The sequence below is a fragment of the Rattus norvegicus genome, chromosome 4 (genome assembly GCF_021556685.1).
Source record: "Rattus norvegicus strain SHRSP/BbbUtx chromosome 4, alternate assembly SHRSP_T2T, whole genome shotgun sequence".
NCBI classification, from domain to species: domain Eukaryota; kingdom Metazoa; phylum Chordata; class Mammalia; order Rodentia; family Muridae; genus Rattus; species Rattus norvegicus.
In genome coordinates this window covers 81,117,316-81,145,209 of record NC_141537.1, presented here as the reverse complement: position 1 = coordinate 81,145,209, position 27,894 = coordinate 81,117,316, and the positions used below count along the sequence as shown (strand labels likewise).

The following is a 27,894-nucleotide window of genomic DNA, read 5'->3' as shown; positions in this document are numbered from 1 at the left end:
AATGAGATGGCTACAGGTCTTGATGCTGAGGAGAGAGGGTCCTGACAGACTGTCTCTGAACCACTCATGAACCATATGGCTCTGTCTGGCTGAGTCTGAGGTCCAGGCCTCTGGAGCTTGGTGTTGGGTTAGACCTTCCTGAACCGTAGCTACCTGGACTAGGAGAATAGGTTCTTGAGAGGCACCTGGAACATCAGAATTAGAAGGCAGAAGCAGGGGCATTGAGTAAATACTCTTCTTTAGGGAGAGTGTCATGAGGTTTCCTCACCGCCTTACTCCTGGGAAAGGGCTTCCTATAGTAAGGGGTAGCCAAATACCGAGAGAGGGAACCTAATTCCCAGAGGAATACTTTCTTCTGCATCTCTCTCCCATGGACGATACACACCTTCCAAGCATTCATGGTTTTTAGCATTTTGTCTCTCTCACTTAAAGATTATATTTATTCAAATCATCCTAAATTTGTTATTCAAAGTCAGACATTCCAGCACTATTGCTTCTGACCCTGTCCTTTAGCAAATTGGTCGGCACTTTGGTAAATCTTGACCACAGCATTGCGTGTACATCTCGGGGGTCCTTGGATTTTCTCAACCTTGTGTCCTGCCATTCATCAGTTCCTCTGCTCACTCCTGCTCTGCTTCCCACGCTTAGGAGGGCCCAGCCATCCTGCAGCTGATGCCCTCCCACTAACCTGTCTGAATTTCCTCATTTTCTCACCTCGTCCCACGTCAGATGCTCGGCAAGCTTGGGCTGGGTGAGCAAGCCCAGGTGATGCCACATGGAAGCCCTGGTTGGCTGGGCTGGGGTAAGTGGCATTAACCAGAGATTAGTAGGACATGGCAAAGTGCTAAATAGATACATTCCTTCCCTCCCCTCCCTCCTTTAGTCTCTTTCATTTTGAGGTTCATTATGAAGCAGAAGCCAGCATCACATACATTTCTTTGCACTGTTCTTTAGACTCCCTGTTCATTTTCTTTCTTTCTTTCTTTTTCTTTTTTCTTTCTTTCTTTCTTTTTTTTTTTTTTTTTGGTTGAATTGCCTGGGAATTGTACCTCCCAAAGAAAACAGAACTTAATTCCTGCTTTGATTCTCTTCTCTAGGAGACCGAGGCTAATGTGGCATTATTTTCTTTTTATGTGACACTTTCTCTAAAAGTGCAGATAAGACTGTGTTTCTAGTCCATTCCCTGTTGGCAAGATGGATAAACTGAGACGCATGAAGGACGTCTCTTGTTCAAAGTTATTGGCTTCATTGCCGAGCCGCTTAACCACACAATCCAAGCTTTCTGTCTTCTCAGTAATAACTCTGGACCTCATGGAAAGTCTAGGTCTACACATACAAAGAGTAGAGAATAATTGGAGTAGTTATTCCAATTACTGAGGCTAGCAACCCAACTTAAAATAACCATATTAACGAGCGCTATGACTCCACATCACAGGGTATGTCTAGAAACGGCCAAAAACAAGGGATCGGTTTCTTGTCACTGTATTAAGTGCTGTTACTGGTGATAGTGGTGGTGTGCTTTTAAGCTGTTGATTCTAGTTGTTGAAATATTTTACATTTGGGTCAGTTCTTTACTTTTTGATTAAGGATGACAAGAATGGCATTCTAGGAAAGACAACTGATTTCTCGAAAGATGGATGGAAGAAAAAGTTCAGATTTGCCCATGGTATGGTATGAGTGTGAAGGAGACAAAAACATTACTTAGTATGTGGGCATTTTTGTGTTTGATGACATTGGTTCTAAAGTGACTCCTTGCCAGTGCTTTGTGTTTGCTTAAAATGAGTTTTTATTTTTATCTATTTTTACCATCTAATCTTTTAAAATTTGTTATTTTACTTTGTGTGTGTGTGTGTGTGTGTGTGTGTGTGTTTACACGTATGTGCAGCCCATGTGTGCTTGCTGTGCTCAGAGGTGAGAAGAGGGCACTGGCTTCCTTGGAGCCGGGATGATAAATGATTCTGAGCTGTCATATGGTGCTGGGAACTGAATCTGGATCCACTGAAAGAACAGCAAGTACTTGTAATAGCGGAGGCTTTTCCGGCCTCTACTTATTGCTCATGTCAATGATTTATATCCTGGCCTGCTACTTGGAAAAAACACCATGCAAGAGGACTCTAATGCAGAAAAAACTCCGGTGACAGACTAAGTTCCAGCCCCAATGCAAAGGGCACCCTTACTGCTTTGGTCTTTTGCTTGGGTGTGGATGTTGCTACTTCAGGTGGGGAGACTGAGCCTTGTGTTGTGTTTCCTGCTGTCCTTCAAGAGTTTTAAAATTGCTCCTGGGGGAGTGACGTTCAGACTTCAGCTGCATAAACTGCATTGTGACTTTAGACATCATGGAGCGCCTGTGTCTAGAGAAGTCAGTGCTGGTCTGGTGTGAACTCTGCTCCTTTGCTTGGGACACCAAAATGTAAATGTCAAAATAATACATTTTCTGAGACTGTTTGAAAGTGTTTACCTGGTGACCTGTAAAGAAAGCCAAGTAGACAGATATTTAAAGTATTAAAAGTAGGGGGAGTCTCTGTTTTGTTAGGATGTGAACCCAAAAGAAGAAGAAAACGCCTAACATGTCCTGAAGGTCATGAACAGGTTGGTGTTAGGTTCTTGATTGGTTCCTTATTTGGCATCTGACTTTGTTTGTCCAGTGGCAAACGTCTGGGAAGGAGTGGTGAAACTGGAGACACAAGAGCTTTACCAGGAACTGAAGCAAAGATCACACTTTGTTTGAGCAGAGCCTTGAAATATACTGTTAGTGTTTTCTAGCTGGTGTGATAGAGGCCGTGACATAGCCATGGTGTCCAAGACTCTTCTATGTTAAGCAGTTCTGTGCGGCAGACTCAGGAGTTCGTGGTCTATGCTATTCCCATGGCCGCCCTTCTCTTGCGTCTCACCTTCATACACTCAGCTGTTGGATGAATAGTCAGGTTCCTATCAGTTGAGTAACCGTGCTGATCAAGAGTATGGAATAAATGAGAACAGCATGGTCCAAATTCTTCTTTCCTGACTCATTCTCTCCAGAGTCTCAGAAGAAGCATGGAGATTCCAAGAGAGCCCCCAGTTTGTGGGGAGGATGAAGAGGTTCCAAAAACGAATAAGAATTGGCAGCTTAGGGTTGTGAACCTGTCAACACCTTGAGACAGAGAAACAAATGGCTAAGATCTGGAGCGGAGAGGAACATTTTAAAACAAAGGACTTCTGCCAAAGATTCCTTAACATCCACTCCCCTTAAAATCACAACATTACAAGAAAGACACAACGGAATTTGAATACATCCATTTTCAATGAACAAACAAAGACTTACCCTTTCCCAGGAGGCAGAAACAAGTTACTGAGCCTGGTAAGAATTTACTTTTCCACAGAAAAGTAACCAGCATTTTAGTATAAGTTGATTTAGGCTCTAAGTGTGTAGAACACAATGTTTGACTTTATAAAAGAAGACCACAGAGTAGAATTAGTTTGACAGTCACCTCCTTCATACATAGAGGCAATATGGTGACCTGTGCTGAAAGCCGAGTAGACAAACATTGAAAGTATAGAGGAGGCTCTATTTTATTAGAAAATGTCTAACATGTCATACTGGTCTCATGGACAGGTTTGAAAGTTATAGGGCACAGTGTTTTGTTCAAGCTTGTGATTCTTATGAAAGAAACGGGGACATCTAAAATGTTTGGATTAAGTTTCTAGTAACACAGTCCTCAGTATTCTCAACCACAGTTAATTTTGCCATTGCCCTGACCTTTATTAGCTAAATTAAAAAAATCACTTACATGACAATTACTCTAGCACAGTTATGATATTATAATCTATAGATTCTTTTAGAAAGTAAAGCCAAGAAGAATGTGCCTATGTATCCTTAATCTCCAGACCAATATCATTGTTAAAGATCAAAGATGTAACCAGGGAATATCCAGCTTCAATGCTATGTGGGTATGACAGCTGCCTCTGTACTTTGAACAGATCAATAACATTCATCTTTTTGGACACTTTTTAACATATTCTCTTAACAGAAACATACTTCTCACACATGGTTACGTTGATTAAGAATGGTGTAGTGGGGTTTCTCCGTCATTTATTTTTAATTATTCTGATGCATGGCACTTGCTGCATACCATGTCTTAAAAGCTATCTATGTTTGTTGGGAGATGATTATGCATAGACAATACAAAATGCTGTGTAATTTTTAGCAACAGTGATAGTGTATATTCCTTTAAAAATAGGTATCTGTGCCATGCTATAGAGATCTACACTATACTAGAGAACACGCTGGTCTCATCTTCACAGATTTGTCTCAGCGGGGACAATGGTGATCAGCATCCACACACACACACACACACACACACACACACACACACACACACACACACACACACCAATCCCCTGCCTTTCACCCTGGAGATAGACTGAAGGATGTAACAAGCCACCACAAAGTGATGTGCTACTAATTTATTTATACTTCTGGCTTGGGATTTTCCTGACTTGGTGTGGGGAGACGTTAAGTTTTATGTCGCTTGTTGAGCCTTGTTTTTTCGTCTGGGATGAAATCAGAAGATGGGCCAGCAGTATATCCGGAAGACTGAATTGTTCTTTTACATCTTTAAGAATCTGTGAGAAGCAAGAGGGGAATCCACTTAAATTGAGCACATTACCTAGAGACCCAACACAACTAATGAGCAGCAACCAGTTATTCTGTTGGAGTCAAACAGTAACACAGTTAATTTGAGGTTATCCGCAATCCACGACCACTCCAAGAGAACTGCCAAAAGAGAAGGAACTTCACTGGGGATACCACCTAGGCAATAGATGTCAGGAAATGGAGATCCTGCCTCTGGTGGCCTGAAGGACTTCTCAGGTAACCCTTGCCAGCCTAGTGGAAAGAAACCCAGAGAGGCACTGTACCTAACAGAACAGCTGTGGAAACAAAAGGCCAGAAAGATCTATGGGGAGTACAAAACAGACCAAACAGCCAGGAGTCATCTGAGAAGACAGGAAGCAGAGATGGTTGTCTTTGCAGGATAGATATTTTGACATTTGTATCTTACATTATTAGGATTCAATTAAGATATATTTTGAAGAAATCTTCTACAGTATGAGCAGAAATAAGAGCATCACATAACACTGCATCTGATATCCTTATGGGGAATTCAAAGAGCAGGGATGGAGTTACAGGACACCAAGCAAAAACATAGGGCCCATGGATGGGAACAGTCACCATGGATGGGGCAGTCAACAGGATCCGGGACTGCCAAGACATCTGTCCATTGGGGCTATGCCCAGTGCTGGTCTCAAGGTATTGATCCCAACATCTTTGGATTCGGTCCTAGAGTCTCTTTTTGTACTGCTCTAGTAGATGCCATCGGCACGTTACTGTGATTTCCTGCCCACTGCCTTAGGTTGGCTTTCTGCTTCTGTGGTGGGAATGGGGAGAAAGAGCAAGAGTCACCAGAGACCTGCAAGGCAATTTGCAAATGCTCATTTGTTAGTGAGCCATCATGCCACACATGACTGTTGCAGATGCTGTTGGTACAGATGGCCAAGGCCTGGCTCCTGGGGGTGTCTTCCTGAGGCTAGGGAGCAGGAAGGGGACAATCAAGTTAACCTCTCTGTGTCTTTCTTGTCATCGTCATCCTGCCTGACCATTTGCTCCTCTCTGCATGTGTTCCCTGTGCCAAAAACCTGCTTAATTCTGTGTTTCCTCAGGCCCAGTCTTCGTAGCCAAGACCCAGCATCTGGGTGAAGCCAGCATGTGACAGATTTATGCTCAGGAAGGGCAAGACCCCAGCAGTTCTTTCAGAATATGGGAAAGAAGCGATAGGTTCGGTGGCCCTGGCAGCACAGAGAGAGCTTTGGGTGCATGCTTGCAGAGCTTGGCTAAGCGCCCCGAGTGGTCTGTGTGGAACATTGTGGAATGTGTGAAGAACTTTAGCTGAAGCACTGTAGCACAGCAGCCCGACCTCAGGGCTTGGCAGACACACTCTCCAGCTCTCAGTCTGGTACAAAGCGCTATCATTACTGTTTGGAAGTCACTCCCTCTAATTGGAAAGACTTCCAGGAAACATGCTAGGAGTCACAAACATAGCCATTACAAAACACAGGGTGACTGGCATGCATCCTCGAAGGTTGTTCCCCCCACCCCCTGGTCTTTAGAGCCTTGGGCAGGATAGGGCAGGTGGGGGAGGGTAAGGGAGAAGAGGGGACTATTTTCCCCAGTAAACCCAGAAAGCTGAGGTATATGTGGAACTCCTTCAGTAAGTTTAGCTGGGGCTGGAGGATCTTTGAGGCAAACCCAACAGTTTGTGAGTCTGTCCCAGGGGGAGGCAGGCACTGAGGCTGACAATTAGAGAAGTGGGAAGTGGCTCCTTGGTGCTGAGTTTGGCACAGAGTTTTGGGCTCCATTGGAGTTTTTGGCTTCCAAGCTAAATTCAGGGGGTATTGAAACCCACAGCAACCCAAACAAGGTTGAGGCTTGGCAGGAAGTTGCTGTGGGCTTGCACCGCTCTTCACACGGCTCTGGGCCTGGGCAGATCTCTCAGAGGAGTGAGTAGTCTTTCACTGCCAATCCTGTTTCTTTGGACTCATTTGAACCCACACCACTGAACTCATTTGCTTAGGGACTGAGTTTTCCCAGAAGCAAAGGCCCTTCTAACCCGTCCTTGGTTGGTCTTATTTACCCTGTAGCCTGCCAGCTAAGGAAGCTTAGGGTTGTTTTTGTGGAGAACTCATACTGAGATTTGAAGAGAGGTGTGTGTGTGTGTGGTGTGTGTGTGTGTGTGTAAGGAAAATATGAACAGAGATTTGGAACCAAGAATTTTTAGACTGCTAGTGTGAACCCCCACCCATCAGTCGTCCTAGAAAAACAGGCGATGTCGTCATAGCAGCTGCTGATGGCCTGACAGACAGTTTCCGCAGCGCTACATGAGGCCCTTTGGTGTCCCTGTCAGGAGATTGGCAGCTGAATGACACCAATGAGGCTGGGCCTGTATTCCCTCTGGGAATGCCGCCCTAATTGATAGACAGAAGGCAAAGAGAAGGATTGTTTTTGAACCTGAAAAGAATCCCCTTTTTTCTCCCTAAAGCTCACGCCCCCCTCTCCTCAGCTTTACCTCCCCACTCTTCTTTTTTTTTTAAAGGTGTTTTGTTCCAGAGAAGTTACAGAGCTTAATGGAACTGAATGACTTTTACCCTTCTCAATCTGTCAGTCAAAAGGCCCGACTCTGAGCCTGTTAAATAAAGTCCTTTCAGAGGCAGACAGGAGAGGAATGTGTCAGTCACGCAACAGACCCCGTTGTGTTTTCATCTGTCAGAGGGGTGACGGGGGAGAGCCTCAGGCCCCAGGCAGGGCACATTCCCAGCAGCGGCTAAGAGGCCTTGACAAATCCAGGTGTGCAGCCAGAAGGTCCCCATTCACCCACATTCTTGAGGCACAGACTTGGAGCCCCAGGCACTCCGCTTTGCCGTCAACTATGAGATGTTTGGGCAAACATTCAGCGCAGGGCTCACGCTAAGCATTTTTAACATAAAACCAACCACTAAGTGCCGGGTGGCTGTGCAAGGCAAGGCTTTCACATTAATACACCGCTTAGTGGGAAATACTGCAGACAGCAGTGCTCCTGTCGAGGGGCCTTTGGGTAGACTCGAATTCCAAACCAATTTTGTAGACTGCTTTTCCCTTTCCCTAATACTCTCCCTTCCCCGTTATATGACAATCCATTAATCTTGCCCGTTTACTTAAATTGCTGGGCGATTTTTTTTTCCCCGAGAGCTCTGAACAGTTGCTTTTGTTCATTATAGATTCAGAGTTTTAAGTAAAAAAAAAAGAAAAAGAAAAAGAAAAAACCTCCTCTGTTAGACACACTAATGATGGACTCCTTAAGTTTGGGTGACACTTCCTCTGAGCGTTTTAGAAAAAAATAGGGTGAGGGGGGAGTGAGGGGGAGTGAGGGGGGAGTGCAGAAGTTTCATGGAACAAACAGGACTTGTTCTTTCTCGAGCGCTGGCCAGAGTGACAGACCATCACTCCAGATATTTTTACCCAGCACAGAAGGTCTAGGTGTGTAGAGAGCCTGAGAATTATTTCTCACTTGTTGGTTGTCTCACTTGTTGGTTGTCACGCTAAGCATTTTTAACATAAAACCAACCACTAAGTGCCGGGTGGCTGTGCAAGGCAAGGCTTTGTCCTCAGGAGAGCCCCTTTTGGTTTTAAAGAAGGCAGAAGCAATACTCCCATCTCCTCAGACCTTTCTCACTCCAAGGTCCGTCTCCTACTACACCGCTTCCAAAGGAGGCAGCTAGTGAGGCTCTCTGCCATCTTCCCCCATTTTCACCCCTTGTCTAGGTTGAGGTATTAGGGGAAGCAGGTCCTTCTGCAGCTTCCAAGACCACTCATGTTACTTACAGCATAGGTGCACCAGGCCATAAAAACCACCTCTGTTCTCCACTTGTGCTCGCTTTTAGCCAAAATATAGATTTTATGTTTTCTTCTATTCATATCTACACCCTCCACCCCTCCCACGGGGACCAGCCTGTTATAGACTAAACTGCGATTTAAAGGGCTTCTGGCATAGCCTGATAAAGTTCGTCACGCTGAAGGCAAACTTGTCAAATGTGTAACCAAAGCTGAGCGACTTCTAAGGATGTGAGTTTGAGCATTTCGCTCTGAAACACAAGCTTAGTAAGGAAAAACGGGCTGCACCCGAGCTAATCAACAGGAGGATGAAGCTTTCCTTTGTATTCTTCATGCTGGGGATGGAACGTAGTGCCTCACACATGGGAAGCAACGTGCCAGTGCCCGACCCCGTTCCTAGCTCCGCTGCACCTATGTTTCCATATCCCAGTACCCACAATTCTCTTTCCTCAGAATTCTGGAAGCTCTGCTGAGCTTGGAGCTCCTCAGGTTGCTTGAGAGGGGCTGTGAGGAAGGCTCTAGGTTCCCAGAACACTTCATGCGGAGCGTACCCCTCTGGACTATTAAATGAGTCACGGAGATATGTGCTGTGAGGCTTCCCGAGTCCATCCTTCGCTGGTTATTAATGAGCTGCCACACATGGAAAAAAAATAAAAAGCCGTTTCTCAGCTCATTTTCTGCCTGCCCGCCCGCCTTCTCTCGGCCTAAAACAAACATCCCGCCCTGGTGCTGCCGGGGAACACAGGAACCTTCTAACCGGGGAGACGGTTTTTCTTTCACCCCTGCAACTTAAAGTGGACTCCACGCTTCAGTCTTAATGTTAGCAATGACACAAACATTTGTGAGCGAAAGTTTACCGTCGACAGAAATTTGTAGAATTCATAGTTTAAAGGGGGGGAAGAAACCTTTGGATAAAGGTCCCAGTCCCCAGTTACTCCCTGCTGCCACTTACACCACTGTTCTGCCTAGAAGACAAGTGTACGAATGAAAACTCCAGGTCAGCTAAGATCCAGTATGTTCCTCTGTTGGTTTAAGCATCATTGGGAGCCATAGAGTTTGGTCATCCCCAGGTCATTCCCTGAGGCTGGGGCAGTGAGGGGCAGCCTGGGTGACGTGGGTTCCTGAGACACTGGCTCAGTGGTTTGATTGGGTCCACCCTGCCAGTTGGTACCAAACACCGGGGGGCCCATGGCTTGCTGGCTGACAGATGCCACACTCCAATATCAGTCACAGAATGTTTCTCAGCCATCATACTTAAATAACCCTGCTGAGCGTCTGTCCAGCTGGGTCTGCATGGTGCCGGCTGCTCTGGCTTGGATGGGTTTCTGGCAACAGTTTCCTTTCTGGAGTTATATATAGAAGGGACTGAAGACTGAGTTTCAAAATCTGGTTGAGAATTCTCAAATTCTTTCTGTATTTTAGACTGGTTTAGATTTCAGATTTCTTTTTAAAAGTTTTTCTATTTTCATGTGCAGAAGTTTGCAAAGGTAAAGTTTTAGAGTTTCAGCTGAAGCCTTCATAACCAAATTACCCAAAATGTGAGGGAAGGACTTCTCTCCTGAATTAGGAAATCAGTAATGTGGGTTGGAAGTGGAGTCAGAGCTTCAACCTGTCGGGAGAATTCTTGATTGTTAGTTATCTTTTAAAGGAGTCCTTTTTGTTTTTATTTGTGTGTATGTGTGTGTGCCTGTGTGAAAGTATGTCACCTGTGTGAAGGTGCTCATGGGGGCTAACGAGGGCACTGGATCCCTTGAAGCTGGACTTAGAGGTGGCTCTGAGCTGAGGGCTGGGAACGGGATTTGGTTTTCTGGGAGAGCAGCAAGTGCTCGGAAATGCTGTGCCTCTCTGGTCCCCTGGCCATTAGTTCTTACGTGACTTTTAGACCAACCAAGCCAGCGAGCTACTCATCATTTGTACTGGTAATGATCTTAGTGTAACGATCATTAATTATAATGTAATGGATTGAACCCATATTAGGCTATTGGTACAATGATAACGAGTACTGAGTGCATCCCATGAGTGGTTTCTTAGGTCAAACATACACTTCCCGTTTGGGTCAGTGTTTATAATAGCAAACATGACAGCCATTGGTGACTTACTGCCCCCTTCCAGTTCTGCAACAGTCTCCTGTTCTATGTGACCCATGTTAGGAAATAGGCAAAATGGCGATGCTTTTGCAAGTAGGTGTTTAGGTAGTTAGTATGTGGGCAGACTTTAGAATGGCTCTTACTACACCCTATGTGCTATTTCTATTATATTTTTATTAATTAAAAATAGCATACAAGATGATGGGCTTCCTTCAACATTTTCACATATGTGTGTCACTTTAGTCACTACATTATCATTATAGTTGTATTCTTTTTAATTAGTTCTTATGTGCACAGGTGTTTTGCTTGCATATGTGTATGTGTCCCATGTGCATGCCTGGTACCCACTGAGGCCAGCAGAGGGCACCAGATCCCCTGGAGCTGGAGATCCAGAAGGTTGTGAGCTGACATGTGGGTGCAGGGAATCAAACCATGCTTGTCTCGAAGAGCAGCCGGGGCTCTTAGTCACTGAGCCAACTCTCCAGCCTCCAGAGCTGCTATTTTGATGGTTTTGATCTATCATGTGTAGTCTTCAGCCAAGTGGGAAAGCATTCTTTGTCAATGACTATGTCCTCTTCCTTTGGCTTGCAGTCATTGGTCCTCCAAATGGTTTCCTTGTTGATGTGTGTAATGGCCCATGCTCCACAAAGTGGAGATTCCTGATGGGGGACTGGTATGTGAGACTTTCCAGGGAATGCCCATTTGTAAAAAGTTGACCCTGCAGGGAATGATTCTCCTCAGAGCAATGCTCACTTGATCCTAGCACTGTTAAGATGTCCACAGCGATGGCTCAAGACCCCGGGGCCCAGACATATGACACCCCTTTCTTTCCTTTTGATCCCTGTGTGTGACTCTTGCTGGACAGGCTCTGGGGTGCTGTACTGAGCCCTTATTTGATCTGATCTCATGAAGTCTTTCATGGCTTCCCTTCTGGCTACTCTGGACATTACTGTTAGGTACCATGGCAGGATACTGAAGTGATGCTCTTTGAAAATGGTCTGAAGATTAGGGATGACTTGAGGAGTCACCTACTCAGTGAAAGCAGCCTTCAAAACCAAGAACCCTCCTTTAGCCCACTGTAGTGTGGTCCCAGACCAGCTCACAGTGCGTGGAGTAACAACCTTTGGTCTTTAGCTACAGACTCTACTAGGACAGTGTGTCCATTGCTTCCTCATTACTGTCAGAGTTAGCATTTTCCCCTCAGAGTGATAACAGTCTCTTAGTATGGTGTGCTTGAATTCCAATAGAAAAGTGAAGCGACCCGAAATTCTTCCAGTTAACTCAATATGTATGTATTAAACAGTAATGTAGACTTGATTGGTTATTTAACTTTCTGTCAATAAATCACTAGATAAATATTATAATGATACAGGGATATCTGAAAGCCAGCTTAACTTCATTTTCTGATAACCTTTGCTTTCCTCAAAGTAATTTAGAGATGCTGGAAATGCTAGCTTCATCTCCAATGCTGTGGAACTTGCCCTCTGGTTCTCCAGGTTTGCAGATATGCCTAGGTGCAATAGGTTTGTACTGATGCTAAACACACACACACACACACACACACACACACACACACACACACACACACACACACTTGTTTGTTTTATGGGCAAATAAAGGGCGCCATATTTTCAAATCTGATCTGACCACAGTATTGTGTTTTTGTTTGATTGTTCACGTGTTTGTACTTAAGGGCTAGGCTCTTTCCTGTGTTTCTGGTTTGGCCTTAAGTGTCTGACTCAAAGGATCCTCCTTTCTCCTTCCAGCTCAGTGGAACCACAGATATGCACCATCACATCTGGCAAGCATCATCCGTAGACACAATCCAGGTCAGAACCAGCAGTTTCTTTTTTTTTTCCTTCTTTTTTTCGGAGCTGGGGACCGAACCCAGGGCCTTGCGCTTGCTAGGCAAGCGCTCTACCACTGAGCTAAATCCCCAACCCCCAGAACCAACAATTTCATATGGAAACTACTTCCATTTGATACAGAAGAAGCACGTGCTAACTCCTTTGTCTCTTTGTCCCTTTAGGCAGCAAGCAATTAACACATCTTGTTGTTGAGGCTGGGGGAGTGGGGCCATCCCAATAGGGGTATGTTTTATAATCAATCACACATTAACAGTGTAGCCCCTGAGCTTCAGAGACGCTGTCAGGGCTCTCAGGCAGGATAGTAGCATACGGGGACTAGACTGGTGGAGAGATGATGAACACCTTCTCCCCGCCTCCCCTCCACTCTGGGAAACTTCATTTTCCATCTCAGATGGTTCTGTTGTGTTGTGAATCATATCACACGGTTCTTGGCGCTTGAGGTTCATGGCAATGGTCATCTCCCATCCTCCCAGTCTGCAGGGACTGGGTCATAATGTATGGGTGTCTTTAACTAACAGCACAAAGGCCTCCTAAGGTGTCAGACTTGGATCTCAAAAACCTCAAGATTTAGCCATTCTTCAAGCTACTTTTCAGCCCTGTCAAATTCTTGATTAATCAGTTATTAATCATTAATTATCCCACTTCTCACTGGCAAGTGGGTGGAGCCGAGTCTAGTTTTGGTGATGTACAAACACAAGTTTGGAAATGTTGGTGGGTTGGATGAGGTAGCTTGCGGTAGAGACACCCTGATAAGCAGAGTATTGGCCAAGAGAAACGCTCCCTATTTGGTCGTTCATGTGGTCAAACTAACAATTGCTCTAACTCTAGAGAAAGTGGAGCCAGGATGTCAGCTAACATTTGGTGAGAATCTGCTCTGAGTGGGCATAGTGGTGGGAACCACCAGGGAGCCAATGATGAAGCAAGGGAGGGGGTGGGAGAGAGGGAGAGGGAGAGGGAGAGGGAGAGGGAGAACACTTTTTAAGAAACTATCATTATAGAATTGACCTCATTCCTTATGCTAAGGAGAGGATTATGTTTTGTTTCCACAAACATGATAGCATCAAAATCTAAGAATCCTGTCACCACCCTTCCTAGAACCTTTCCCAATATGCACCATTCTTCTTTGAACACTCTTAGAACTGCCACTGCAATCCAAAATTAAAAAAAAAAAAGGACACATTTAACCTTAATACAACATTTTTTTTTGTCCGTGCCTGTGACAACTCACTCTGGCTGCACCAGAGTTGTCTCCTTTCGCCCCAAGCATTCTGGGTAGAATCAACTTAGAATCTTCTCGGTATTCAATCGAATCCCGATTCACACCAGGCAGAGGGTAAGGGTGCAAAAGCACGCGGTGGACCAGTAGAAATCAGCTCACGACTTCGGTCTGCATAAGTGGGCTCTTTAGTCCTCTGAGATGAACCTGCTTCTTCTGTCCATGTTTCTGGGTTTATGTATCTAGACACTGTACAGCAGTCTGTGGGTGGTGACTAATTCTAAATGCCTCCGTTCGAGGATATTTTCTCGCCACATCATATCGCCACATAATGTGTTCTTAGAAGCATGGTCAATTTTTCCCAAAGAAGCAACACAGCGAGAGGACAGGGCTGCTGACTTCCTGGACTGGAAATCTAGGCAGTCTTTTTGAGGACGGATTGCCAGAGCTTGCTATACCTTTTTTTCCAGGAGGAAACACTTCTCCACATTAAGTAAAAAGTGCTTTCTTCCTTTCTTATTTATTTTAGGTGAGGTGAATTTGGGTTCCATTTTACTCCTGAACTTTAAAAAAAATCACCCTTCTGTGGAATCATTCACTCTCCTGTCAAATTTATCCATCAACGAAAGCAACCTAGAGCTGTTTTAGTGGAGCTGTAGGATGAGCACACTGACCTAGGCATGGAGCACTAGAGGAACGGGATTGTGTGAGGTCGAGGCACATAGCCCTGATGCTTCATTCAGCAAACAAGGGACAGGTTTTCCTTCTAGAACAACATAAACTCGGCAGTTCCGTGCCATCCAAACTGTGGCAAGCGGCCAAGGAACTCATCTAGGGCAACCCGAACTTCCCTGCTTGTGTTAACATTCTTTCCAAGGGGGCTGCTCTTCCTGCCCCCAAAGGACCTCAAGCCACTGTAGCATGAATGCCTCGTGATTGGCAGCAATGCTGGCCATTGTAATAATCATATTGTTTAGTGGTGGGGAATATTTTTTATTGCTAGTTCAATAGCATTTCACAGTTATTAAACCAGAGTCATTGTCCCTTTAGACTCTGAAAGGCTCCGAAACTTTAGGGCATAGAAGAAGAAAAAAAGCCAAAGGCACAAAACCTGTCAGTTATTTCCATAGTTCCAATGTGGCTGTCACACCCTCAGCTTTTAAGGCACTGGAGAAGAAATGATGAGAAAGTCGCCTTTCAGATGTGTTTATGGGCAACTTGTTTTCATAAATAAGAATTTATGGGAGTAGATTCAATTACAAAAGTTATTTTAGAATGGTTAAAAAATGGAAACATTTAAGGAATGGGACACCTATCCTATTATGATTAGACATTATAGCACTTAGATTAAAATAATGTTCACGCAAGGAGCAGATATAGCTGAATGTCCCATAACCCCGAAGATAAATGCCTGCCTGAAGTCATTGCTAGCGTCCATGTAGAATGCTCCAAGGAGATGAATGGCTGTGATTAGGGAGGGAACACATCTATTTCTCCGTGAGGAAGAGCTCCTCTGCCTTATTTACCGGATAATGAAAGTATCCTGCCAGTGAGCTGGAGGATGACCTTGTGCAACCACGGGGTGTTATCGACTGTCCCAGACTTGCCCAGAGGTAAAGCAACTGAGCAGAGGTTTCTCCCCTTCGATGGGTCACACGAGTACAGTGCTGTAAGCTCCTTCTGTAGAGCTAACTGGGGATCCCACGAGTACAGTAGCATAGCATTTCTTTACGGGTCACCCCCAGTGGAAACCATTTAAGGTCTTTTGTGAACACAAAGTTTCTGGGAATTTGACTAATTTTTTGGTAATTTTTCCGGACAACGGAGAGCCCGTTCACAGAGAATTTGCTCCCCTCAGCTCTTTGTGTATTTTCTGCATGGGTTTTGCTTTGCTTCTTCTAGGCAGAGAGTTTGTGAGGCCCTGAGGACCACACCAGCACTCAAGTCAGGGGCTGCACAATTAATCTTCCGCTGAAAGAAAAATGTATTCTTATTTCCCTTCAAGTGTCTCTGGCAGTCACAGGGCGTGGGCAGAAACTTGTGTTTACCTAAACAAAAAACAGAAGATGTATGACCCCTCTAAACATTCCTGTGGCTGGCTCTTCTCTGAGGATGCCCCTCCGTGGCTGAGTGCCAAGATTCTTTTATTTTTCTAGAAGTAATTACAGCTTGAGAGGACTGTGCCCCATGGCTGACATGTGGCTGGGGAGTTTATGGGGTTGTGCTAATTCTGTTTGGACATGATTTTCTACTTTTCTTTGTGGGAAGGAGACCCCCTCCCCCAAATTCTTGACAATTGCCTCCAGTCACTATCTCTGCCCTCCAGTCTCCTCTCTCCTGACTCCTGTCACCATTCACTTCCCAAGGGAGCTTAGGGCTCCATCATGGAGTCTTGGACAGTAGCTTCCTCCCTGTGCCAACTTCAAGGAACTCTTTTCTTCTGACCAAACAGTTTTCTCATCCACTCTAGACATTTTATAGAGTTGGTCTGTATATCCATAGCCCACAGAGAGTCCACTTTTTGTCTCTAAACCTCAAAAGGAGGTGAACAGGCTTTGCCTTCTGCTTGGCATTTAAAACTGAAAGGAGAAATCTACAAGTCTGTTTCTAGGCAAAATCATTAGACTATTTTAAATAAAGAGTTTTATGAGCTAAATTGCTCTCATCAGCAATATAGATTCAATTTACTAATGTTTAATCTCACCTTTTATTTTTTAAAGGAAATGTGTGTGCATACATGTGTGTGTGTGTGTGTGTGTGTGTGTGTGTGTGTGTGTGTGTGTGTGTGTGTGTTTAGACTGGTTTATGCAGTGCCAGATCCTAGGTAACCTGTCACAGAAAGGCAAAATCATTTTTTAAAAAATGGAAATAAGCAAACCAGAAAACCAGAAGAGAAACAAGAACACTCTCACAGAAACCCAATTGCCTTCATATATAAAATAGTTATCCTGTAGACACACACTGGAGTGGAGTTTTCCAACACTCAGCAGAGGTGGCCTTCTTCTAAATGCAGGTAGAAGACAGCAGTGAGCCTTGGGTAGGGATAGAATATCTGGGGGGACTCACTGGATGTCCCCCAGACACACTGCATTCTGGAGAAGAAGCCTTGTCTACCTGGGCTCTGGGCCATTTTTTTTTTTAAAGCTCATTTTAGTACCAGGCAGGGCTGCTTGGCTCTGACTCCAGACTGTTTAGCAGTGAAGGGGTTATATGTAAGGGTGATCGGAGATTTAAACTGTCATGTCAGTAGTGCCAGGGAATAGGCTGTGCAAGGGCCTTAATAAATCTGCCCTTGACTTATGGCCAAACCTCATTCAGCAGAAAATTATTTCTGCAGCATACGGAATGCTTGGCTGTGATGGAGACAGAGGGAAAGAAAGGTGGAAATGAGGAGACGAGAATGGAAATGCAATCCACATGCAGTAGGGAAGACTCCAGTAAAAAAAAAAGTTTGTTTTTTTTTAAATAAGAAACAGAATGTGAAGGACTTCTGGAACAGGGTGTATGCCTTTGATTACTAAACGGTTGGTCTTAGAGGACAAAGAGTGATTCTCAGGGACATCATCAGGGAAGGGAGAGAGGGGACAGTGCACTGCCTGGCCCTGGCGCTTTATCAGAGCTTCTCATTTGTTCGTTAGTTGGTTGGGCTGGATCGTGTGCGGGAGGTAGTGTGGACCCTGGGATGAGCGAGAATCCCCAGAGCTCACAGCTGGCCAGGTGGAGTAACGGGCTCATCTCACAGGTGAACCGTGTCATGCTTCAGCAAACTGCAGGCCAACTTAAGCAGATGCACTCTTGGGTACTAGGGAATGGAAGATGGGGATTTCGGATGCGGAGAGCGTCAGCACGCCCCCTCCCTGCCCCCCATCTCTGTGAGTCATGATAAGGAACAGGGTTTTATTCACTGGAGAGTCCGATTGAAGGGTCAAATGCGGCCTCTGGTTTAAATGAGATGTGATTTATTTCCTTAGGACGTGTTAGAAGGAGAAGGAAGTGTTTGAACAAAAGCACTATGCACATTTTTAGATTGGTTCCTAAAGGCATGGAGTATCCTTGCCGACTTTGGCCAGAGATCACTTTAATTGGAAGGATAATTTAGGAGACAGGATTCTTTCTTTTTCTGCAAGTTCTGAAACTGTTGGGAAACAGGAGCGAGGAACAACAAGAGCGTTTCCTCTTCTAAATAATTTATTTCCTGTTAGTAGTTTTCCTTTTCTGCCCTGTACGTCCATTCCCAAAGCTGTAATGAGTTTCGGGAACATAAGGTGTCAGATATTGGCTTGTTGGTGGTGGTGCTGTTGAGATCTCTAAATTCACGACCCCTTCGAGCATCCGAGCCACGGTGCATACATAATTTACGAAGAGATCTGCAGCTTTCATCTGTTCCTCCTTCTAACTTTTGGCGATTTGTATTCAAAGGATGATTTGTTTTACTGCGAAAGAACTCGCCATATCTCCAGAAGTTTCTGCAGAGGATGGGCAGGCACCCTGCAGCAGATCCTTTGTGCTCAGGGGTGATTCTGCAGTCTTTAATCCCAGAAAGGGAGGGAGTAGAGAGAGACAAAGCCATGCAAGCTGGTTTTCTTAAGGTGGGGATGGTTGAAGGAAACAGTGTGTGAGAAAAATACATTCTTGGCCATCAAGGAGAATGGTGTTTGGTGGATGGAGCAATGGATGTGGCTGTGTTAAAGCAGGGTTTTGTTGGTCTCTCAGGGCTTCAAGGAGGCCAGGATCTGTCCCAGAAAGGACAGGATCAGCAGTTCACGGAGCAGTGGTCCCTTCCAACAAGCATTTCCTCAGTACTGCCTTTGTCTTTAGAGGTTGGGTGGGAATACAAATTCAGACTCTTCTGTGACCCGTCTCTCATTCATGTCCTTGCCCACGTTTCTTTCATGTCCAGGTGTTTCTGTTTGTCTTTCATTTCTGCCTCTCTTTCTGAGAAAGGGAAGTTGGATTCCGGGTTGGCTGCCGAGAACCAGGGCTGAAGCCGCCTCTCTAGGTACGCCAGAGGAGAAAGAACATTGAGATTTCCGTCCTGGATTGTCTGCTGAGACCAACCTTGGTCAAGAAGCCTGCCTCCTATTTATTGATCCACACTCTTCACATCTTAAATATTTAATAATGTGTTTTGCTGCTTGGTAGATTTTTTTTGGAAGCCCAAGCTAATGTCTCTTTGTGCACACCGGTGCATATATTTAAGGACTGATTGAACGACGGATGCTGTCTCTTACCATGTGCTACCTTGAGACTCTTCAGGTAAGAAGGCTGTGGCAGCTGCTCTTCCTGAAGCATGAGGCAAATAACCTCTTTATATCCTAAGATGTTCTTTTAAAAAATTACCATATCGTCTGCTTATTCATTTATATCCTATTATTGACTTATCTATACACACAGCCATCCTAACAGGACATCCTGTGCCATGAATGGGGAGAACCCCTGCTGAGATCCTGGTTTCTGTCCTCTGAAGAGAGAACACCTTGACCTTCCTGTGGTAAAGCCTCTCACCTCCTCACTACATTCTCCCCATGACCTGAAGCTCTCTCACAAACTTCAACATAAGGACTTGCTTTTATTTTGCTGAGTGTCATGTGGCCATCTTAATTTTCACCTGCAAGCAGAGCTGTAGACATGGGATAGTCTCATGGACAGTCTGTTACTTTAATTCATAGCTGATTGATGAGTTCATGTTGTCTCTAGGTTCCCACATCTCTCCTTGCTCCCCAAGCCCAGTCTTGAAAGGATGGAGTTTTGCAAGGATCCTTCTTGCTCCCATTGAGAGTCGGCTGTGAGAAGGACAGTCCAGTGGGCCTCAGCTTCCTCTCCACTGTTAGCTTTTACTCTTACTCACACCAAATGGCTTTTCTCTACACTTGAGTTCGGAGAGTTCCTGCTGGACAAAAGGACAGGAGAACTCAGAGGGAACAAATGTTCCGGGCCTGAGGAGGTGAGGAGGAGGGAGAAGTCAAAGGCCAAAGAAAGGCAGGGTGACAAAGAAGAGGAGGAGGTCTGGTTTGGAGAGCCTTTCAAATCCCAATTTGACCAGAAACAAAGGGCATTTGACACATTTTAAAGCAAAAATAACCAAAATTAGTAATTACATCTACCAGCTTGTTTATCAACCATCCAGTAAGTATCAGCACATTCTGTCCTTGGACTGTCAACTAAATTAAGTGATTGCCTTAATTAAAACTATGAAGAGAAATGAAAAGAATGCGGTGCATTCCTGTTAATGTTTTCAGAGTCTCACCACTACGGTAGAAACTTAGCTAAATCATTGCAGGGAAAGCATTTGGTCAGGTTTTGAAATACTATTTGTAGTGACTGCCTAGCTACAGAAATGGGCATTTAGAAGGACCATCTGGAAAAGATAGAATTAAAATTAAAAACTGAATGGGGCTGGAGGGACGGCTTTGCAGTTAAGAGTGCTTGCTACTCTTCTGGAGAACCTAACTTCACTCCCCAGAACCCACATTTGGTGCTCACAACTGCCTGTAGCTCCGGTCCATGGTGTCTAACACCTTCTTTTAGCCTCCAGGAGCACATGAACGTGGAACCCCCCCTTTCTCTTCTCTCTTAAAAAAGTTTGCTCAGCAGACCAAAGTGAAGGGACGGTATTTGTATTTGCAAGGACAGGAGTACAGGTGTCCGAATAGTTGTTAATTTGCCAAGTTTTGAGCTGCGAGTTTTTCCTTGATGTGGATTCCAGGGAAGGATTATAGTTTATCCTTTGTGAGAAACACCATCTTATTATAAAATGAAAAAAAAAAAAAACCCAGCCTCCACAGAATCTGAGTCCTGAATTTTGCTTCCGGCATGCCATCTCCCGTTTACTTAACTAGAGAAATAAAATTGGAGGGAATTTGGCCTTCAGGTTATAGGGCTGGGAAATGCTTTGAGAGACCTTCTGGTTGGATTACTTCTAAGCCCTCCCTGACAGAGGAAAATTTATCTTATTTTTAAGTGCTCCCCAGAGGCAGAGCGTCCACAGACTCCCTTACTAACTCCTTCCAGTGTTTAACAATCTCCACATTCAGGAAATTCCTTCTCCGGTCTTACCTAAGACCCTCTCTGTCCAGCTTAGCCCATTTCTTTTGACCCAGTCCCAGAGGAGATGTGGAAAGAAAGGTTACCCTCTTATACAAACATCCCTTCACATGATTAAAGATTACTATAAAAAAAGCCCCAAGTTGTCCATCTCTGCTCCCTGATCTCATGGAACCACCCCACTTCCTTTAGGGTCCTGCTTTCTTTCAGGGTTCCATCTCGTAGCCTTTTCTTCACCTTTCAGGGGGACTGGGCTAGGTTTGCATCACCCAAGGTCTGCAATGTGTGCTGGGAGAGGAGGCAGAACCCGACGTGTGTCCGTGCATGTTCCCCAGACTCTGAGTGCCTGGCAGACTGGCATTGATAATATGGATTTTTAAACTTTTTATATTTTCATATTATAATGGTTTTCAAGGTCAAATCTATTATTCCTAGGTTTGTGAACATTTCCATTGGTATACATGAACTCTCTAGATTTTTAAGCAGTGAGGAGGTATAATAGTATAATAGTACATAATATCCTAAGAATCACCACTGTACCTGGAGTTCACTAATAAGATGTGCTAAGAACCACAGCTGTCCCTTGGTCTTCACTGGAGATGGGTTACAGGGTCCCTTTCTCTGCCCTTAGATATTCAAATTTTCAGAAATTCAGGTTCTTTATAAATGACGCACTGATGTGCTGCTGTATGTCAGACATTTCCTTCATATACTTTACATTATCTCTAGATTCCTAGTTAGGCCTAAGACAACATGAATGCTATCTAAACAATTTCTATACTGCATTGTTTAAGAACATGCTTGTGTTTCTGGATGGCTGTAAAGTGTCACAAAACAAAACCCCAAATTATGAGTCTGGGAAAGTGAATGGTAGTTATGAGGGGAGGTTGACAGCGATGGGAGGGAGATGAGACAGAAGAGTAGGGAGAGCTTAATCATAATATATTGTATACATGTATAAAATGTCAATTAATATACCAATAAGAAGAAAACAATTTCCTGAAAAATAAATTTAACTTAAAAAGTTTAAAGTCTGTCCACTTTTACTTGGTATTGATAAAGTTTTACAGACACTCCTCATTCGGCAGAGTAGAATGTGGAAGGTGAGGTACTCGGCAGGGTACAAGGAAGATTTCACATGAGGTCCTCAGTTAGATTAAAGTCTGCCTTTCCTCACATCACCACCATTTCCAAAACCTCCTCTTAGCTGTACTTGGGTGTTATCTGAGGTTTCCCATGAGCTCATTTCCGGTCCTTGGCTGAAACACTGGTGCTGTAGTTCTTTCTGGGTGATGAGATGCTGGATCCTAAATTGATGTTAAGTGTCAGGACTCTACACACGCTTGCAGGGTGGGGTAGACATCTTTGGTGTGCTTTCACAAGAATCGAAATTGTTTGCTAAAAAAGTAATACATCTTTGTTGCTATTGAATTTTGCAGTAATTCAAGGAGTATACAAAAGTTTCAAATATTTGGCAGCCTGAGACCCCAAGATATAGCTTTATAAGTTGGATTTAAAAATTATAAAACTGGCTTTAAAATTGTCAAATTTCCTAGAAACCTTTAAAAACATGTTTGCCATGTTATACATTGTGTGTTGACTTGTATCCTAGCAACAGGACCCAGAAGAAAGGATCCCAGAGAGAACAAGTCATGAGAAGTCAACCTTCTTGCAGAATGAAGCAGCAAACCAGGGACAGTGAGGTATTTTAGAAGCGTTAGTGAATGTAGACACAGTCACAACACACTCATCTATTCCTAGTCATTAAAGGTCACCTGCCATGGGCCAGACAGATGTGTAATATCAGGGTTACTCCAAAGAATACAGAGTCAAAAATCCCCACCCACCTCCAGACAGACTATATATAGTTTTGGTTCATGCATTTACTGTCTCCAGTACTTATCAGAGTTAGAACATTTCCTTCAAAAAGATGACGGAAAAATAAGACTGGTAAGTTGGCCTTTCAAACTGAGTCCCTTATTTTGCCATCACAATCAATTCTTCATGAGGAATATGCAGTTACATGGCAAATGCCTCCTGGGTTATGACGTTCGGTGATAAGGAGGGCACAGCGCTATCTATGTATTACATCTGAAGTTAGTACAGCGCCCACCCCCCCATGGAATTTATGAAAACACATGGCGTTTGGGAAGTGGGATGATGGGAAATTCTTCTGTATTTGACTTTTTGACAATTTCTCACTTTTTGTGGTAGTCGTGCGTGACTTTTATAAGAGCATGACACATATTCATTAAAAGAAAATTATTCCCTTCCATCTTTACAGATTTAAACTTTTGCAGAGTCTCTCATTAAAATACACCTGGGATGAATCAGTCCCTAAGCCATTATCAGTGAAGACTTGAAAGATAAACACCTGGCTAGGAGAGCCAAGATGGTGCCCGGAGGGGAAGCAGGGGGTGGGAGACAAATCAGATGTCAGCCCAGAACACTTTCTCCACATCTCCAGCACTGTCCTTGAGCAGCTCCTGGCATCCTGGCTCAGAGCAAAGGGTGCCTTAGGCTTCGTTCACAACACCTCACTGACAGGCAGAGACTGAGCTTGGCCTCATGGGAGACTGCTTTCAGAAGGGAACAGTGTGGGCAGGACTCAAACCCAGGTCAGCTACCTGAAGAACTCTGAAGAGCTGTCTTCCTGAGCTTCCACAGAAGCCCTCAGTGCCTGCACACAGAGTCTCCACCAGTTCTGGGGAAGGCTGGGGACAGGTAACCATGTGTCCTGAGTATTCGAGGTAGTACTGATTAGTAAGAAATGACCCCAAGTCTGTTGCTAGAAACACCATTAAATGCTATTGGGAGTTTGATGGATTTGTTAGAATGTTCTTTATTGGTTTGCTCAGAAGTTAAAATAATACCTTCCCCAAACTACATGTTTGGTTTCGGCTTAGCAAATACACTGCTCTGGGTGGAGGAGGAAAGAGTGCATTGGGTCAAATACACTTTCCTCAAAACAGAAGATGTTGTTTGTGGGTGTGTAAAACACACACACACACACACACACACACACACACACACTTGCAGAACTTTCCCAGAGTGAGTTCAAAATTTGCCCCCAAGTGTCTTACATTCTGCAACTTTAATTGTGCCCCCGAGTCTTGAGGTCTTGGTTGACTCTGAGTTTAATCAAATGTTAGCACACATGGGAGGCGTTGCTGTGCCACTGTCTGTGGATCGATCCAGCCAGTGCTGGGCTGACTACTTCCTTTACTAACCAGAGATCTCAGAAGTGACAGGCCGGTGTGTGCAGAAGGTGAAGTCACAGAAGGTTGAGTGGACTGGCTCTGTTCGCAAGATCAGGTAACCCTATTACTGAGTCCCATAGCAGGGCGATTTAGTAAACCTAGCCCAGGCCTGTCCGAAAGCCCAGACTCAAGTTTGGCTTGAGTTCAAACGCTGGATATCAATGCTTAGATAATGGAAGAAGGAGAAAGCGGGTCCTGCATGGGTTGGTGGGCTTTTCTTCATCATCTTTTAATAAGAAGGAAACTCCGTGAAACTTTTGTACAAAAACAGCCTTAGGTTTGACTGTTCTGACTTCTTAGCGTGGAATTCCAAGTAAACATGGGTGAAATACAACTTGTCAGCACAAAAATACCGCCTGTCATAGTCATTTGTGTGTAAAATATGAGCCGCAGGTTTGGACCATATGGTTACATGAGTTCTAATTTACGTGGCATCGTCTTAAGTCAGCAGAACCCGTCCTGGCCTGCCTGTGGGAGGTGGAGTCAGCACCCTCACCCACTGAAGTGAGGAGGCTCTTTGGGGTTTAGCCAGTTTCTGCTGCTGCTACAGACATCAGAGATTTGCGGAGCAACATGGGACAACAGCCCTTCCTGGCTATGGCATGGCTGACCAGGCTGTACCTATGATCGGCTCTCAGAGTCGGACACGTGAAATTGAAAAATATTAAACCTCACAGCTTGTGACTCCTCCGTTCCTTCTGTTCCCACTGGGGGGAAAGTAACACAATCTCTTTCCCCCAGATGAGTGGGGAGAGCGGACGTTTGGATGCCATTTCAGAGCAATGCTTAATGAAGTGAGAAAATGCATTCACCGTGTTGGGCTCTGCGGCACATGCGTGCAAGCCCAGAAGTGCACAATGGATGCATTTTGCGATTTAGACATGAGCTACGAATGCCAAAGAAATGCCGTCGAAAGAAAAATCAGACTTGAAAGTCCAAGCTGGGCTAGAAACAGATGTAAGTTTTGTTTCTTAAAAAGGAAAATTTCAGTGGCCTCCTCTCTGCTCCCCCAAGCTGTGCCCTGTCACGGTCTTAGATGACCTTTCAGTGGTGTCTGCCTGGGATACTTTTAGTAAGCGGGTTGGAGCATGTGACCCTTGACTCTCCTGCACATTCTTTCCGGGATCCTGAAGGCTCTCCAGCTGCCCTCTGGGTGGTCTCTTCAGTTGTGGCCACTGATGTCTGAGCCTGATAAGCCGAAAGACCTGGGACCCAAGACCTTCCTTTGGCCGGCAAAGCACTGAGCAGTGCACCTTGAGGCCAGGGGCCCAGCCTGGAACAGATGCTCAGAGGGAGGCCGTGGGCAGATGGCTTGGTTTACTCGGCAGGTGTGGAGGGTAATGTTGCTTTTGAGGATATTTTTCTCTACCCTGTTGTCATCAAAAGACAACAGACCCCTAGTGTTGACGCTTGGCCTAGAGGTGCTGCCTGCAATAAGAACAAAAGCAAAAGGAAGCACAAAAGTGAGCTTGGAAATCAACAGTGCTTAGAAACAGTAAACACTGGGAGTCTGTGTACTCTTAGAAAGGGGTGTGTGTCCAACCAGGTTACCAAGGTAATGACAGAGGGACCCAAAAGACAACAAAGAAAGTAAGTCTAGCAACTGTTTCAGCTGCTAAGAAATGAGTCATCAATTCAGGGAAGAGACCTTACTGAGGATTTGCCAAGTTCTGGATACTTGTCAGGTGTGGCTCCTTCAGACTTACCACAGGGCAGTGGAGGAGCTTTTAAAATGTAGCAACTGACGGCACAGACGTGGATATCTCGCTCTCTGGCATGAAGTTAACAAGCAATGAAGCCACCACATAACTCAGATTTCTCTGAATCCAAATTCTGTGCTTTCTCTCAGACTGCTACACTGGGAGCTGGTGGGGGACTCAGTTTTGAGTATGACCCTCAGAATCCCATTCCTGCAAGCTGTTCTCTCTCTCTCTCTCTCTCTCTCTCTCTCTCTCTCTCTCTCTCTCTCTCTCTCTCTCTCTCTCTCTCTCTCTTCCCTGGTCCCAACCTGGGCTACCCTTCCCTTTTCTAGCCCCTGCCTAGTTGTCTTTCAGGTCATAGTTCCTGGTGTTTGTCTCCAGGGCCCACAGGCTGCCTCCTTCCCTGGCGTCCTTTGCGGTGCTGGCCACTCTCACTGCCCTTTATCCATCCCATAGCCTAGTTCCACGGTTGCTTTCATGAATTAAAATAGCTCACTGTGGGGAGGTTTCTGTGTTTCTGCTGCCTCGGGAAGTGATGCTGAAGGTTACTGTGGTGTGAGGATGTTCTTGAGCTGCTGAAGTTCAAGACCAGTGTCTATATTTAAACCCGGGCGTCTGGATGTTCGGGATGTGGATTCTTCTTGTCTTTGGAGGAGCTTCCCACGCACAGTCCTAGATAAACCAGAGGTGCCTTCTTCAGGCCTGGGGTGAGGAGTGGAGTTCCTGAGTCCTCCTGAAGTCTTTGTTGTTCTTTTGTTCTTTGCTGTATTTCCTAAAATGGATGTGCCCTGGCAAAGGGGGCACATTGACAGCTAAAAGCCTCATTCTGAGGATATGTCAGTAGCTTTCAATGATTTTTTTCCACCATGCAAAATGGAATTTTGCACAATAACCTTATTTTCTTTTGTCTGCAAGTAGCATCTACTTTTCTAATTCACCTACTAATTTCTAAAAGATACCTAGTTATTAAGTGACAAGGGAAGATTTAACTCTGGCATTTCTCAACCAATACTTGAACTCTGAGCCCCTGTGCTAAGGTCAGACTGGAATAAGTGTTAACGTGAACCACACAAAGATGCCCGCGTTTGACTGTTTTAAAACGAGGTCATATGCAGTCTAGGCTAGCCTTGAACTCCGGTTCCAGCCTTTTGGATGCTGGGAAAACAGGCAAGCACCCCTGCACTCTGTGATTCTGTTTCTGACTTTGAAAAACTGGAAATTGTATATGGCTCCGTCAAATATCACACTAATGTGGTGTCTCTTAGAGCAACAACGTGAGAGAGACAGAGCTGATGCGCTCCATGTGAGCAGTCATGGGCTAGCTTTATCATGGGACATACACACGCCTTCTGGAAGACATCTGTAATAGCCGAGGTGCCAGTTGATAGCCAGCGTGACCCAGATACACAGAGTAGGGGGAGTTAACTGAAGACATTCGAATTGGTTGGATAATAGGGATTCTGTTTGATGTAAGCTTAGCATGTATTCTATTTCTGGAGTTGTGTGTGTGTGTGTATGTTCTATATGTGTGTGAGTGTATGTGTGTCTGTGTGTATGTGTGTATGTATATGTGAGTGTGTGTATGTGTGTGTGTGTGTGTCTGTGCGCATGTGCATGTGCACAAGCATCCAAAGACAAAGGCAAAGGAAAAATTTCAGAAGGAGAGAGCATATGGTTGGGAGAAAAGCCTCCAGCATGGCATTTGTGCCCTTGGAGCAAATACTAAGGCCTGCTTAGATGAGGGCTTCAGGTATCCACCACCACCATCCTCTCCAAATGACCAACATGTCTCAAAGCTCTTAGGACTCTTGCATATAGTGAACTTGCCTCACCTTCTTGGAGACATGGTGTTAGTTCTTTAAACTTTGAAAACAAGGAAACTGAGCAAAACTCAAGTTCATGGAGGGAGATCATTGACTCCTGAGCAGGATTGGCCAATAGAGCCTTCTGACATGATTGAAATGTCTTCTCCTGTCCTCTTCAACATGGTAGCCACTGTCCACATGTGTTTGCTGGACACATGAAGTGTGTATATGATTAGATTTTAGATCTGTGAAGATGAGGTGTCATTCAGATTTAAACTGAAACTGTCACATGAGACTAGGGGATGTTCTATTGGGGGAGTGTGGCTTTTGAATTCATGGTTTTTGTTACATTTTCTTTGCTCGAAGCAGGGATTTTAGAGAATGAGGGAATGGCTGCATCTCTGCCATCTGATCTTGATGGATCCTAGGTTCTTCCAGAGGATGAGATGTGTTTAAACCTTGCACAGTGTCCTTCCGAGAAGGCTGTTAGACCGCAGTGATTTCCCAGGGATG

General features: G+C 44.8%; 1 long non-coding RNA gene across 5 annotated transcripts in view; it reads left to right on the top strand.

The window, feature by feature from the left end:
* LOC134486579 (uncharacterized) overlaps window positions 1-19,780 on the top strand; it is a 39,486-nt gene extending 19,706 nt beyond the window's left edge. For 3 of the 5 annotated variants that reach the window (XR_015686004.1, XR_015686000.1, XR_015686002.1), the window contains 2 exons: window positions 18,473-18,828; window positions 18,967-19,780. This is a non-coding gene — a long non-coding RNA (uncharacterized LOC134486579). Of the gene's footprint in view, window positions 1-12,254; window positions 12,318-18,472; window positions 18,829-18,966 lie in introns of all 5 variants that reach the window. The other 2 variants (XR_015686003.1, XR_015686001.1) reach the window with 1 other exon arrangement.
* Window positions 19,781-27,894: the final 8,114 nt, after the last annotated feature.